The sequence below is a fragment of the Eretmochelys imbricata genome, chromosome 22 (genome assembly GCF_965152235.1).
Source record: "Eretmochelys imbricata isolate rEreImb1 chromosome 22, rEreImb1.hap1, whole genome shotgun sequence".
Taxonomy (NCBI): domain Eukaryota; kingdom Metazoa; phylum Chordata; order Testudines; family Cheloniidae; genus Eretmochelys; species Eretmochelys imbricata.
This window is the reverse complement of record NC_135593.1, coordinates 1626803-1640326: the sequence shown is the minus strand read 5'-3', so window position 1 is coordinate 1640326 and position 13524 is coordinate 1626803. Positions and strand designations below refer to the sequence as shown.

Sequence of the window (13524 nt, the reverse complement as noted above, 5' to 3'; positions counted from 1 at the left end):
CCTAAAACTTAGGTGGGCTTGGCTGCCTTGTTCAGGGCTGTGAACAAAGTCCTGCCCCACGCACTGTAGTTTGTTTGGTGTAACTCACACTGCAGATGCAGCTAGGTCAATGGAGTAATTCTTCCAGCTACTGCCATTCCTGGGGGTGGATTTACTAGAGGAAGGGGGAAACCCCTTGTCCCCTTTTGTCTCGGTAGTAAGTGTCTATCCTACACAGCACAGCTGCAGCTTGAGCACTTGCCATTTTGACACACCCACGGAGCACGATGGTCCCTGCCCAGAAGAGCTTCTGGCAGATTGGGGGGGGGGGGAAGAACACCTAGGTTCCTTCTTCATCACTGACTTCCAGTGTAGCCCAGGGCCAGTCACTTAAACTCTCTGCACCTCAGCAGCTCCTCTGAGATGTGGGGATAGAGCCATGGCACTGCCCTGCTTGTAGAGGTGCTGTGAGAGGTTTTTAGTTGTTGGCTTTTTTGACAAACCGTTTTCGGTCCCAGAACTCCAGTTTTGTCAAAATCAAAATGTTTTGCATGTAGATTTTGGTGACATTTTTATCATTTTGGATCCTGTTGCCAATATGGTACAGCATCATATTTCATAAAAGGTGACCAGCAAAGCAAAATAAACCTCCATGATCAAAATGTAACAATAGGAGGGATCAACTGAAGCTTTTTCATCATTCTTGTTCCAAGGGACACTTTGAAATTTCAGCTTTTTTGTTCCCTTTTTATTTATTTATTTTTTTGTATTTCACAATCACCAATATTCAACCAGCTCTAGTTAGGAAGTGTTCCTATTCTAAAGTCATGGGGAGCGAGACACACGCAGGTGGGAAACTGAGGCACTGACCGATGGACAGGGACTTCACAGCAGAGGGAGGACTGACTACTGCTCACCAGAGCCCCAGGCAAGTGCTTTACCCACAAGCCCACCCTTCCTCTTCACTCCTACACCTTAAATCTCCATCTGACGCAGAGCCGCTCTCAGCAGTGCCTCTCCTGGACCCAGCCGAGGGGGTGGTTTCTGTGTCCCAGCTGCAGGAGCTTGTCAACATCATTCCAAACACCCGAGAGAAATCTCCACCCCCTGCCTAATTTGCAGGCACTGGTCTCACTTACCTCTTTGAGATCATGTGCAGCTGCACTTTTCAAAGTCCAAACCCAGCCATTCTCAGGCTGGTTCTGGCTAACGCTTTCAGCCTAAAATAGAAGCAGAGCCTCCTTGAAAGACTAAGAACTCCTTCTGGCTCTCCCCGCTGAATCCCAAAGCTGTGTTCAAAGTAATGACCAGAGATTGATCACTGGCTGGATTTTCTTAGGGTTTCTTCCACAGCAAAGGCAGACTTTAAAATGCACAAACTAGAAATGCTCCCGGCTGAAATGCTGGTTAAACCGCCGCTGCCCAGCAATTAGTGCCACCCAAATTATGACATTAATGCTTGTCTAAGCCATTGGCTGCTTTGGCTCATACGCCTCTTCCCCAGGATTCCAGTCTTACCCCACTAGTTCCCTGCCTGGATACAGTGGCAGAAACATTATTACAAAGAAAACAAACTGAGGTGCCTTCACATTTTAAAGTAATTAGCCCCTGAAACAATGTACCCAGGGTTCTGGTGGATTCTCCCTCACTGCCCATTGTTAAATCAAGACAAGATGTTTTTCTAAAAGCTCTGCACTAGGAATGATTTGGTGGCAGGTCTCTAGGCTGTTCTAGAGGAGGGCAGATGAGATTATCTCTCTATCATCCCTTCTGGCCTTGGAATCTGCATTATTCTGATTTCTCAGCTTCCTGGGGGGTTGAATGTCACACATCGAGTGGGTCTGATCTTCCTGGGGGAAAGTAAGAATTCCACTGATGCCCAGCATCGCAGGAAGAGCTGGGGCTGTGGACTAAAAGCGAGCACGTAGATTCACATTACAGCTCGCTCTGCCTTCCCTGGCACCTGTGGAATGCAACAGGCACTGAGCTCCAGGTCCCCTTTCAAGACAGAGGGGAAAGGACTGTGTGTGTGTGTGTGTGGGGGGGGGGGATGACACAGCCTCTCCACTTACAGCTGGAGATCAGAGAGATCACAGATGTCAATCAAGTTTCACATTTCTAGCAGTGGTGCTGGGGGATACTGGAAAGAGATGTCTGTGAGTCCAATGGATGTGAAATCAGCTGTGCACTAACACTGACAGCTCCCGCTCCCAAAGTGCCCCCACCAGTCCATGCTGATATCCACAGGGGAGGGGGGCAGAGAAGAGCAGGCCAGGCAGGGGCCCCTTTGGAGCCTGGGCCCGGCGCCATGACGCCAGGGGTGCCATGGTAAACCTGGTACTGATGATAAGAGGCTCCACGGGGGGGCTGGCCCTGCTTTCCTACCACCTTGCGATGCTGGCCGCAGAACAAATGCTGGTCTGTGGGTGGCCTTCAGTGGGGGTTTTCCATGCCAGAGAGCAGGCTGGCTGGGTGTCTTTGTGGCTGTCTGCTGGCCACGCATAGGCATGGCTCTCTTGCCCCACCCTCAGTTGCTCTGTGCCTTTTAAGCCTTCCCTTGGAGCTGTCAGCACCAGCTGCCTCTGCTCTCGGTGCCCAGAGGAGGAGAGGTGTGCTGGGCTCCAGCCTGGGTCTCTTCCTCCCTCCTGCCTATCAGGCCTGGCCCTGACACTCCTTCCTTTAAATGCCATGTGGGCAACAGGAAGAGGGTGGCAACTGCAGGTACAAGGTTCAAACTTGTGGACATCAGGTGAAGCAGCAACACACACAACCATCAGGTCAATCAGCAGGAATCTCTAGCCAGACTGTGAAGTTCTAGGGCCCCAACCTATAGCGGCCATTCTGTCAAACCAGCCGGACCAAAGACCTATCTCCAGTGGATGTCAGTCACCCAGCACAAGGGGAGGAGTGTCACTCTGGTTCACCCAGAGACACGGAAACAAAGCACACTGAGCTCCAAGGCTTTGCAGCAAACCAACATAGCCCCAGGAGGTCCCACTGAGATTTGAACTCAGATCGCAGGATTCACTGTCCTGAATGCTGACCATTACACCATGGGACCTTCTGCTGTTTCTTTTTCCGGTCTCCTGTGACTCCCAGCTGGCTGGCTTGCACTCTGCACTTATTGCTTCCCTTCAGCTGCTTCCTCTTGCAGGATTCTCTCTCCTCCATTGACCATGGTCCTACTCTACTGGATCCGCAGGTCCTGCCCTGAGTCCCTGCATCCCCCTGCTTTGTATCTGTTCCCTGCAGGCTGCAAAAATGCCAGGGGAGGCCTCCCCTCCCTTCCCTCAGTGGTCCCACTCATATCGGCCAGCTGCAGCCGCATGTCCTGGAACTTGGCCAGCTGTCGCTTGATCCGGTCGTACAGTCACATGCTGACTGGCTCCCCTGCCTGGATGCTCTTGTAGAAATCCCACAGATGATGCTGCAGAACTTGGCACCGTTGGTTTCTTTAACACGGTGGTGTTTGCCTGGCTGCTGGAACAAAGCCACCAGCTCCTCCCGCACCGACTCCCACTAATCCCCCTGGTTTAGATTCATAGATTCATAGATATTTAGGTCAGAAGGGACCATTATGATCATCTAGTCTGACCTCCTGCACAACGCAGGCCACAGAATTTCACCCACCACTCCTACAAAAAAAAAAAAAAAACCTCACACCTATATCTGTGCTATTGAAGTCCTCAAATTGTAGTTTAAAGACCTCAAGGAGCAGAGAATCCTCCAGCAAGTGACCCGTGCCCCATGCTACAGAGGAAGGCGAAAAACCTCCAGGGCCTCTTCCAATCTGCCCTGGAGGAAAATTCCTTCCCGACCCCAAATATGGCGATCAGCTAAACCCTGAGCATATGGGCAAGATTCATCAGCCAGATACTACAGAAAATTCTTTCCCAGGTAACTTGGATCTTACCCCATCTAAAACCCATCACAGGCCATTGGGCCTATTTACCATGAATATTTAATTACCAAAACCATGTTATCCCATCATACCATCTCCTCCATAAACTTATCGAGTTTAATCTTAAAGCAAGATAGATCTTTTGCCCCCACTACTTCCCTCGGAAGGCTATTCCAAAACTTCACTCCTCTGATGGTTAGAAACCTTCGTCTAATTTCTAATCTAAATTTCCTAGTGGCCAGTTTATATCCATTTGTTCTTGTGTCCACATTGGTACTGAGTTTAAATAATTCCTCTCCCTCTCTGGTATTTATCCCTCTGATATATTTATAGAGAGCAATCATATCTCCCCTCAGCCTTCTTTTAGTTAGGCTAAACAAGCCAAGCTCCCTGAGTCTCCTTTCATAAGACAAGTTTTCCATTCCTCGGATCATCCTAGTAGCCCTTCTCTGTACCTGTTCCAGTTTGAATTCATCCTTCTTAAACATGGGAGACCAGAACTGCACACAGTACTCCAGGTGAGGTCTCACCAGTGCCTTATATAACGGTACTAAAACCTCCTTATCCCTACTGGAAATACCTCTCCTGATGCATCCCAAGACGACATTAGCTTTTTTCACAGCCATATCACATTGGCAGCTCATAGTCATCCTATGATCAACCAATACTCCAAGGTCCTTTTCCTCCTCCGTTACTTCTAGTTGATGCGTCCCTAGCTTATAACTAAAATTCTTGTTATTAATCCCTAAATGCATGACCTTACACTTCTCACTATTAAATTTCATCCTATTCCTATTACTCCAGTTTACAAGGTCATCCAGATCCTCCTGTAGGGTATCCCTGTCCTTCTCTAAATTAGCAATACCTCCCAGCTTTGTATCATCTGCAAACTTTATTAGCACACTCCCACTTTTTGTGCCCAGGTCAGTAATAAAAAGATTAAATAAGATTGGTCCCAAAACCGATCCCTGAGGAACTCCACTGGTAACCTCCCTCCAACTTGACAGTTCACCTTTCAGTAGGACCCGTTGTAGTCTCCCCTTTAACCAATTCCCTATCCACCTTTCAATATTCCTATTGATGCCCATCTTATCCAATTTAACTAATAATTCCCCATGTGGCACCGTATCAAACGCCTTACTAAAATCTAAGTAAATTAGATCCACTGCGTTTCCTTTATCTAAAAAATCTGTTACTTTCTCAAAGAAGGAGATCAGGTTGGTTTGGCACGATCTACCTTTTGTAAAACCATGTTGTATTTTGTCCCATTTACCATTGACTTCAATGTCCTTAACTACCTTCTCCTTCAAAATTTTTTCCAAGACCTTGCATACTACAGATGTCAAACTAACAGGCCTATAATTACTTGGATCACTTTTTTTCCCTTTCTATGGTTGCCATAGAACCCTCTGATGCTTTCCCGTTCTGCCAACACCACCAGGCCTCGCCGCCCCCGCCCCCTTTATCTTGCCAGCTCTGGATGTTCAGCTTCCAATATCCTCTGCCATGAGTCAGGGAATTGCCCACACTGAGGCACATCGTGAGAACTGCATGATCTGAACAGTCCATTGGCACTACCCTGCACTGGGCTGTCGACATGCTCTCTTTCATGTAAATCCAGTCATTGCGACTCCTGGCCTGTCCCTGCAGAAAGGTGTACCCCATCTGCAGCTGGTGTGAGCTCGGATCAGAGGAATAGGAGGCTACAGCCCACCCTCACTGATTCCACTATAAAGAAACACATCGTCTAAGCCAACCTCGCTACAGAGCTGTACCAGGTAGTGCTCATCATAGAAGAGTTTCCTCTGATGGTCAGGAAAACAGGACCAGTGGTCCTCAGGCTGGCTGACACAATTAAAATCCCCCCCCCAAAACCAAACACCATGAGGTCCAGAGGAAGGGAACCAGTTCCTTCCATTGATCTTTCCTTTCACACCTTAACTGAGGACCATACATACTAATATGATAACCAGTGCCATGGAGCACAAAGTCCACCAGTAATACCCTCCCTGGTCAGAGCTCTACCACCTTCTGTACTTGCACCCCAAATGTGAAGAACAAGACTCCAGCCCCATCATTCTTCCCTGGCCCAGAGGACCAGAAAGACAGACCCTTCCTCCAAACACCCTTTGCCCATCAAGCTACCCTAAAGTCATTAATGTGTATTTCCTGAATGCCAAGCATGTCCAAGTCCAGCTGCTCCAAAGCACTGAATATCAAATGCCTCCTCCTGGGCCCCCAAATCCCTGCCCCACTCCACCTGGCCACTTTTACAGATACCCCTTCCCCAGTACTGCCCTCACTCAGCTGCACAGAGGAGCTTTTGTCCCCAATTCCTGTCCAGCACCCCCTCTGGCACCATTCCCGAGGGCCACCCTGCCTCACTCTCTTCCTCCCACACTGGGTCGACCAATAAGTTGCATGGGAAGGACAGTTCCCATCTCTCATTGTTAAAGGTCAGGAGGGCCAGCTAGGGGGTAGAAGCCCACCCTATCTTTTCCTGCTGCAGAACACGAGATTAGGGGCTTGCATTGGGTGTCGGCACTGCTAGAGGACAGACCACCGCTGCATGAAGAGAGGAAAGGTCCTGCCAAAGCCCAGGGTCGAACCAGGGACCTTTAAGAGTTTCAGTCTAATGCTCTCCCAACTGAACTACTTCAGCAGCTGCATGGCCCTTTTGGGCTCCTGCATGTCTGTCCAGAATGTCTTTGTCCTCTGTGGCACACAAAAAGGACATCATTGTGAGCGGCTCATGAAGGCAAGACTCGCTTTGGCCTGCCTTGCTCAGATTGACTTACTTCCTCCTATGACGTGCCCCCCAAATCACAGATAGGGTGAAACGCTGGCTGCGATTTCTTCCTGGAGCTTTAGGAGAAAACAGAGTTAATGAGACACATGCACCCCTAACAATATTTTTCACATTTCAAGGATGATTTTAACCAGTTGATTCAGGGAAGCTTTCATGGGAGAGTGCATCAGCCACTTCATTAGAAGTTCCTGAGATGTGTTGGATGTCGAAATCAAAATCTTGGAGACCTAACTCCACCAAATAAGTTTTTTGTTATTTCCTGTGGCATTATGAAGCCACTGTAATGCAGCATGGTCAGTTTGCAGGTAGAAATGCTGTCCCCAAACATATGGGAGTAGCTTTTCCACAGCGTAGACAAAGGCGTAACATTCTTTTTCCCTGACTGACCAGTTGCTTTCCCTCCCAGACAGCTTCTTGCTGAGAAACACTACAGGGTGGAATTCTTGATCAGGTCCTTTCTGCATTAAAACTGCTCCCACACCACGCTCGGATGCATCTGTGGTTACTAGGAATGGTTTGTCAAAGTCTGGGCCCTTAGCACAGGGTCAGACATGAGTGTCGCTTTAAGGTGGTTAAAGGCCTTCTGACACTCTTCGGTCCACTGAACGGCATATGGCTGTTTCTTTTTGGTTAGGTCTGTCAGTGGGGCGGCAATTTGGCTGTATTTCGGTACAAATCGTCTGTAATAACCGGCCAAGTCTAAGAAGGATTGGACCTGTTTTTTTTAAACTTTGGGACAGGCCACTTTTGGATAGCATCCACTTTGGCCTGTAGGGGGTTGATAGTTCCTTGACCCACCTGGTGTCCAAGGTAATTCACTCTGTTTAGGCCTATTTGACACTTCTTAGCCTTAACAGTTAGTCCTGCCTCCCTTATGCACTCAAGGACTTTTTGTAGATGTTCCAGGTGTTCTGCCCATGAATCCGAAAATATGGCTACATTGTCAAGGTAGGCAACTGCATATTCTCCTTATCCCGCTAGGAGACCATCTACAAGTCTTTGGAAGGTGGAGGGTGCATTCCGCAGCTCGAAAGGGAGTACATTAATTTCATACAGCCCTACATTGGTGATGAAGGCTGACCTTTCCTTGGTGGATTCATCTAGCGGTACCTGCCAGTACCCCTTGGTTAAGTCCACAGTAGAGATGAACTGGGCCCGTCCCAGTTTCTCCAATAGTTCATCTGTGCATGGCATTGGATAATTGTCTGGGTGAGTTACATCATTTAGCTTACTGTAGTCCAAGCAAAAATGTATTTTTTCATCTGGTTTTGGAACTACAACCACTGGAGATGCCCAGGCACTGCGGGAGGGGCAGATTACACCCATCTGTAGCATATCCAGGATTTTCCATTCTATAGCAGTTTTAGCTTGAAGAGACACCTGGTAAGGTTGGACTTTAATTGGGCGAGCATTACCTGTGTCAATGGAGTGGTATGCCTGTTCAGTCAGTCCTGGGGTGGCTGACAACATTGACCCGTAGCTAGTGCACAGCTCCTGGATCTGCTGTCGCTGCGTACGCCCAAGGGTCAGGGAGAGATTCACCTTTTCCATGCTACCAGCACTTTTTGCTTTGTAGTAGACACCTTCAGGCCACTCAGTGTCCTCTCCTCCCTGGGCTGTAAACTGACAAACCTTTAATTTTTTGGAATAATAGGGCTGTCAGGGTTCCTTCCCCACTCTGAAATCTAGGGTACAGATTTGGAGACCTGCATGAAAACCTCTTAAGCTTACTTTTACCAGCTTAGGTTAAAATTTCCCCAAGGTACAAACTATTTTACCCTTTGCCCGTGGACTTCTACTGCCACCACCAAACTTTATCTGGGTTCCTGAGAAAATGTAGTTTGGACACATCTTTCCCCCCAGAATCCTCCCAACCCTTGCACCCCACTTCCTGGGGAAGGTTTGGTAAAAATCCTCACCAATTTGCATAGGTGACCATAGACCCAACCCCTTGGATCTTAGAACAATGAAAAAGCATTCAGTTTCCTTACAAGAAGACTTTTAATAGAAGTAAAGGAATCACCTCTGTAAAATCAGGATGGTAAATACCTTACAGGGTAATTGGATTCAAAACATAGAGAATCCCTTTAGGCAAAACCTTAAGTTACAAAAAAGACACACTGACAGGAATATTCATTCTATTTAGCACAGCTATTTTCTCAGCCATTTAAAGAAATCATAATCTAACACAAGGGCTTTAGAGAATTAATCTGGTACACATTAGGCTTTTGGTTGGAGATGGGGAATGCTATGAGATAGTTAACAGCTTCCAGGCACTCCTGGACAGTGAATGGCCCTTCCCATGACGCTTTCATTTTTTGAGCCTGGAGTGCCTTTAAGACCATGACCTTGCACCCTACTTTGAAGGAACGCTCTTTGGCACTTTAATCATGCCAGGCTTTTTGCTTTTTTTGAACATTGTTTAGGTTTTCTTTACCAAGGGCTAAAGAAGTTCAGAGGGTGTTTCGTAGGTTGCTTAAAAAGTCCAGAATGTTAGTTTCTGGAGAAGGTGTAAACCCCTCCCATTGCTGCTTTACCAACTGTAACTGCCCCTTAACCTTGCGACCATATACAAGTTTAAATGGTGAAAACCCTAAACTGGGTTGTGGTACAGCTCTGTAGGCAAAGAGGAACTGCTGCAACACGAGGTCCCAATCACTGGAATGCTCAGTTACAAATTTACATATCATGGCCCCCAAAGTTCCATTAAACTTCTCCACCATGCCATTTGTTTGATGGTGGTAAGGAGTGGCAACCAAGTGATTTACCCCATGAGCTTCCCAAAGGTTTTCCATAGTTCCCACCAGGAAATTAGTCCCTGCATCTGTGAGGATGTCGGAGGGCCAACCTACCCTGGCAAAAATGTCTGCTAGTGCCTGGCACACACTTTTAGCCCTGGTGTTGCTTAGAACTACTGCTTCCGGCCATCGGGTGGCAAAATCCATGAAAGTCAGTATGTGCTGCTTTCCTCTGGGTGTCTTTTTCAGAAGAGGATCCAGAATATCCACAGCTACTCGCTGAAATGGAACTTCAATGATGGGGAGTGGCTGGAGAAGGGCTTTGACCTGGTCTTGGGGTTTTCCCACTCTTTGGCACACCTCACAAGACCTGAAAGAGGTAGAAACATCCTTGCCCATTCCCTCCCAGTGGAATGACCTCCCCAAACGGTCTTTGGTCCTGTTCACCCCAGCATGGCCACTAGGATGATCATGGGCTCAGCTCAAGAGCTTTACCCTGTAATTAGTTGGAACTACCAACTGTCTCTGAGGATGCCAGTCTTCCTGGTGTCCACCAGAAAGAGTTTCCTTGTATAAAAGTTCTCTTTCTACAAGAAACCTGGATCAATTAGAAGAGCTGAGAGGCGGTGGGTTGGTCCGTGCCACTGTCCAAGCTCTCTGGAGGCTTTCATCTGCTTCCTGTTCGGTCTGGAACTGTTCCCTTGATGCTGGAGACATCAGTTCCTGATTGGATTGTGGACCTATGCTTGGTCCCTCTGGAAGCGATGTAGGGGATGGGGCTGTTTCTGCTGACTGTGAACTGCTCTCTGCTGGTGCACTGTGTTGGGGTTCAGGCTCCAGCTGAACCTCTTGTGTAGGGTTATGGGCTGCTCCTGTTCAGGTTCGGTGGGGCCCTCTGGTGTTGAGGTTGCAAGTACTGGATTCAGTGCTGGCAATGGGTCTGGTGCTGGTTGTTCCACTGGTTCTGGTTTTGGGACTGGCTCTGTCTGGGTCTCTGGTACTGGATCTACTACTGCTGTTGCAGACATTGGGCTGGTGTCCGGTTCCATCACCTCTGACCGGGTCCTGATAGAAGTTTCCGGAACAGAGCTAGGCATGACTGTTTGTTTAGCCTGGTTTCAGGTGACCATTCCCACACTCTTGGCCCGCTTCACATGATTGGTCAAGTCTTCCCCCAACAGCATGGGGATGGGATAATCATCATAGGCTGCAAAAGTCCACATTCCTGACCAGCCTTTGTACTGGACAGGCAACTTGGCTGTGGGCAAACTGAAAGAGTTTGACTTGAAGGGTTGAATCATCACTTGGATCTCTGGGTTGATTAAATCGTGGTCCATTAAGGAAGCATGGATAGCTGACACTTGTGCTCTGTTGCCCCTCCATGCGGTGACCTTCTTCCCATCCACACTCACCTCCCAGATACCCTTGGAACAGAGGGAAACTGTATCTGGACCTGAGGACCTCTGGTGTGATCTGGGAGCAATGAACTGTAATCTGTCGGGGTTCTTTGGTGTTTACATGCCCCAGCTTGTTACATTTAAAACATCGTCCAGCTGTCGGGTCAGTGAGGCGAGGTGGGTTGCTGGAGAATGGTGTGGTGGGACGATAAGGTGTCTGGAGGGTTCCTTGGGGGGCAGGTGGGGCCTTGGGTGGCCCCTGGTAGTAGGGGGTGGTCTGAGGTTGTCCCTTCTGGTATCTGCTCCAACTGCGACCAGTTTTTTTCTTTTCTGCCACCTTCACCCATTTGGCTCCAATCTCCCCCACCTCGATTACAGTTTTGGGTTTTCTATCTAGGATGTATCTTTCTATTTCCTTAGGAACACCCTTTAAGAACTGCTCCATTTGCATTAGGAAGGGCAAATCTTCTGGAGATTTAACACTTGCTCCTGATATCCAGGCATCCCAGTGTTTCACAATGTGGTAGGCATGTTGGGTAAATAACACGTCTGGTTTCCACCTTAGGCTCTGAATCACCAACGGGAATGCTCGGGTGTTATCCCCATTCTGACTCTCGCCTTGGTTTTAAACAGTTCATACTGGTTCATTTGTTCCTTGGCATTTCAGCCGCCACCTCAGCTAAGGGTCCACTGAGGTGCGGCCTCAGCTCTACCATGTATTGGTCGGTAGAGATGCTGTACCCAAGGCAGGCCCTTTCAAAGTTTTCTAAGAAGGCCTCTGTGTCATTGCCTGCCTTGTAGGTGGGGAACTTTCTGGGATGGGAAGTGGTACCTGGAGAAGGATTGCTAGGGTTTGTTGGTATATTCTGCTGAGCCTTTGCCTTCTCCATCTCCTCCACATGTTTCCTCTCTTTTTCCTTCTCCTCCTGTTCTTTGGCCCTAGCCTCCCTTTCTTTTTCCCTTGCCTCCATTTCCCTCCTGTGGGCAGCCTCCCTTTCTTTTTCCCTGGCCGCTTGTGCATCCATCTCCATGAGTTCTAGCCGTCTTTCATATTCCTTTTTTTCTCCCTCAGCCTCAAATCTGGCTAATTCCAGCTTTTGTTGAACCATGGAGTCTGTCATCCTAACCTCTCTGTTTTTAACTAACTTTACACCTGAAAGTTAAAAACAAAACAAAACAAAACAAAAAACTTGGCTTATAAAATTTTGCTGTGCTGTGCAAATACCTATGTTCTCTGATAGTGATTGTCAGCCTACAGAGAAATCCTAAGAAAAAAACAAGCCTAACACCTTTGTCTCCAGGCAAATAGGCAGAAAACCCCTCTAGTTGCGCTTAGGTAAAAAAAAAAAGTTCAGGTCTGTGAAGAACTACTTTGAAGACTTGTGAATTTCCCTGCAGGAGGTTAACTACCCTGCCTTTAGGTAGAGAAAACTCCAGGTCACAAAAGACAATTCCCTTTTGTCTCTGCTATGGCCCCAAAGCAGAGAAAAAAACTTTAACTGTTTTCAGTTTAACCTGCTTTCCAGCAGCCCAAAGGAAAAAAAAATATTTCCTTTTCAAATCTGTGCTTCTGGTTCATAAAAATCTCAAAATGATTTCAAGTTGATCCCACCGCTTTGCCACCATGTCAAGGTTCCTTCCCCACTCTGAACTCTAGGGTACAGATGTGGGGATCTGCATGAAAACCTCTGTAGCTTACTTTTACCAGCTTAGGTTAAAACTTCCCTAAGGTACAAACTATTTTGCCTTTTGCCCTTGGACTTCCGCTGCCACCACTAAACGTCTAACCGGGTTTATTATTGGGAAAAAGCCGTTGGAAACGTCTTTCCCCCCAAAATCCTCACCAAAACCTTGCACCCCCCTTCCTGGGGAAGGTTTGACAAAAATCCTCACCAATTTGCACAGGAGAACACAGACCCAAACCCTTGGATCTTAAGATCAATGAAAAATCAATCTGGTTCTTGAAAGAAGAATTTTAATTGATGTAAAAGAATCACCTCTGTAAAATCAGGATGGTAAATACCTTATAGGGTAATCAGATTCAAAACATAGAGAATCCCTCTAGGCAAAACCTTAAGTTACAAAAAGACACAAAAACAGGAATATACATTCCATTCAGCACAACTTACTTTATCAGCCATTTAAACAAAACAGAATCTAATGCATATCTAACTAGATTGCTTATTAACCCTTTACAGGAGTTCTGACCTGCATTCCTGCTCTGGTCCTGGCAAAGAAAAAAGACACAGACAGAGAGAACCCTTTGTTTCTCCCCCAACCTCCTCCAGCTTTGAAAGTATCCTGTCTCCTCATTGGTCATTTTGGTCAGGTGCCAGCGAGGTTATCCTAGCTTCTTAACCCTTTACAGGTGAAAGGATTTTTCCTCTAGCCAGGAGGGATTTAAAGATGTTTACCCTTCCCTTTATATTTATGACAAGACTGAAGATCTAAAGGTCCCTGGTTCAATCCTGGGCTTTGGCAGGCCCTTTCCAGCCTCCTTGTGCAGCAGTGGCTTGTTTTCTGGGAGTGCCATGATGTCTTTAACTGAAGCAATTCCCTGATCTCAAGCTCCCAAGCAGGACAACAGAGCATGGGCTGTTGCCTCACCTGACCTTTCTTTCACAGCTGCTGAAGTAGCTCAGTTGGGCGAGCATTAGACTGAAGATCTAAAGGTCCCTGGGTCAATCCCAGGCTTTGGCA

The 13524-nt window shown here is 47.5% G+C and overlaps 3 non-coding genes across 3 annotated transcripts; 1 reads left to right on the top strand and 2 right to left on the bottom strand.

The window, feature by feature from the left end:
• Positions 1 to 2968: 2968 nt before the first annotated feature.
• TRNAH-GUG (transfer RNA histidin (anticodon GUG)) lies at positions 2969 to 3040 on the bottom strand. Its single transcript has one exon. It is a non-coding gene; the product is annotated as a tRNA-His (tRNA).
• A 3428-nt stretch (positions 3041 to 6468) lies between these two features.
• TRNAF-GAA (transfer RNA phenylalanine (anticodon GAA)) lies at positions 6469 to 6542 on the bottom strand. The gene has a single exon. It is a non-coding gene; the product is annotated as a tRNA-Phe (tRNA).
• A 6909-nt stretch (positions 6543 to 13451) lies between these two features.
• TRNAF-GAA (transfer RNA phenylalanine (anticodon GAA)) lies at positions 13452 to 13524 on the top strand. Its single transcript has one exon. It is a non-coding gene; the product is annotated as a tRNA-Phe (tRNA).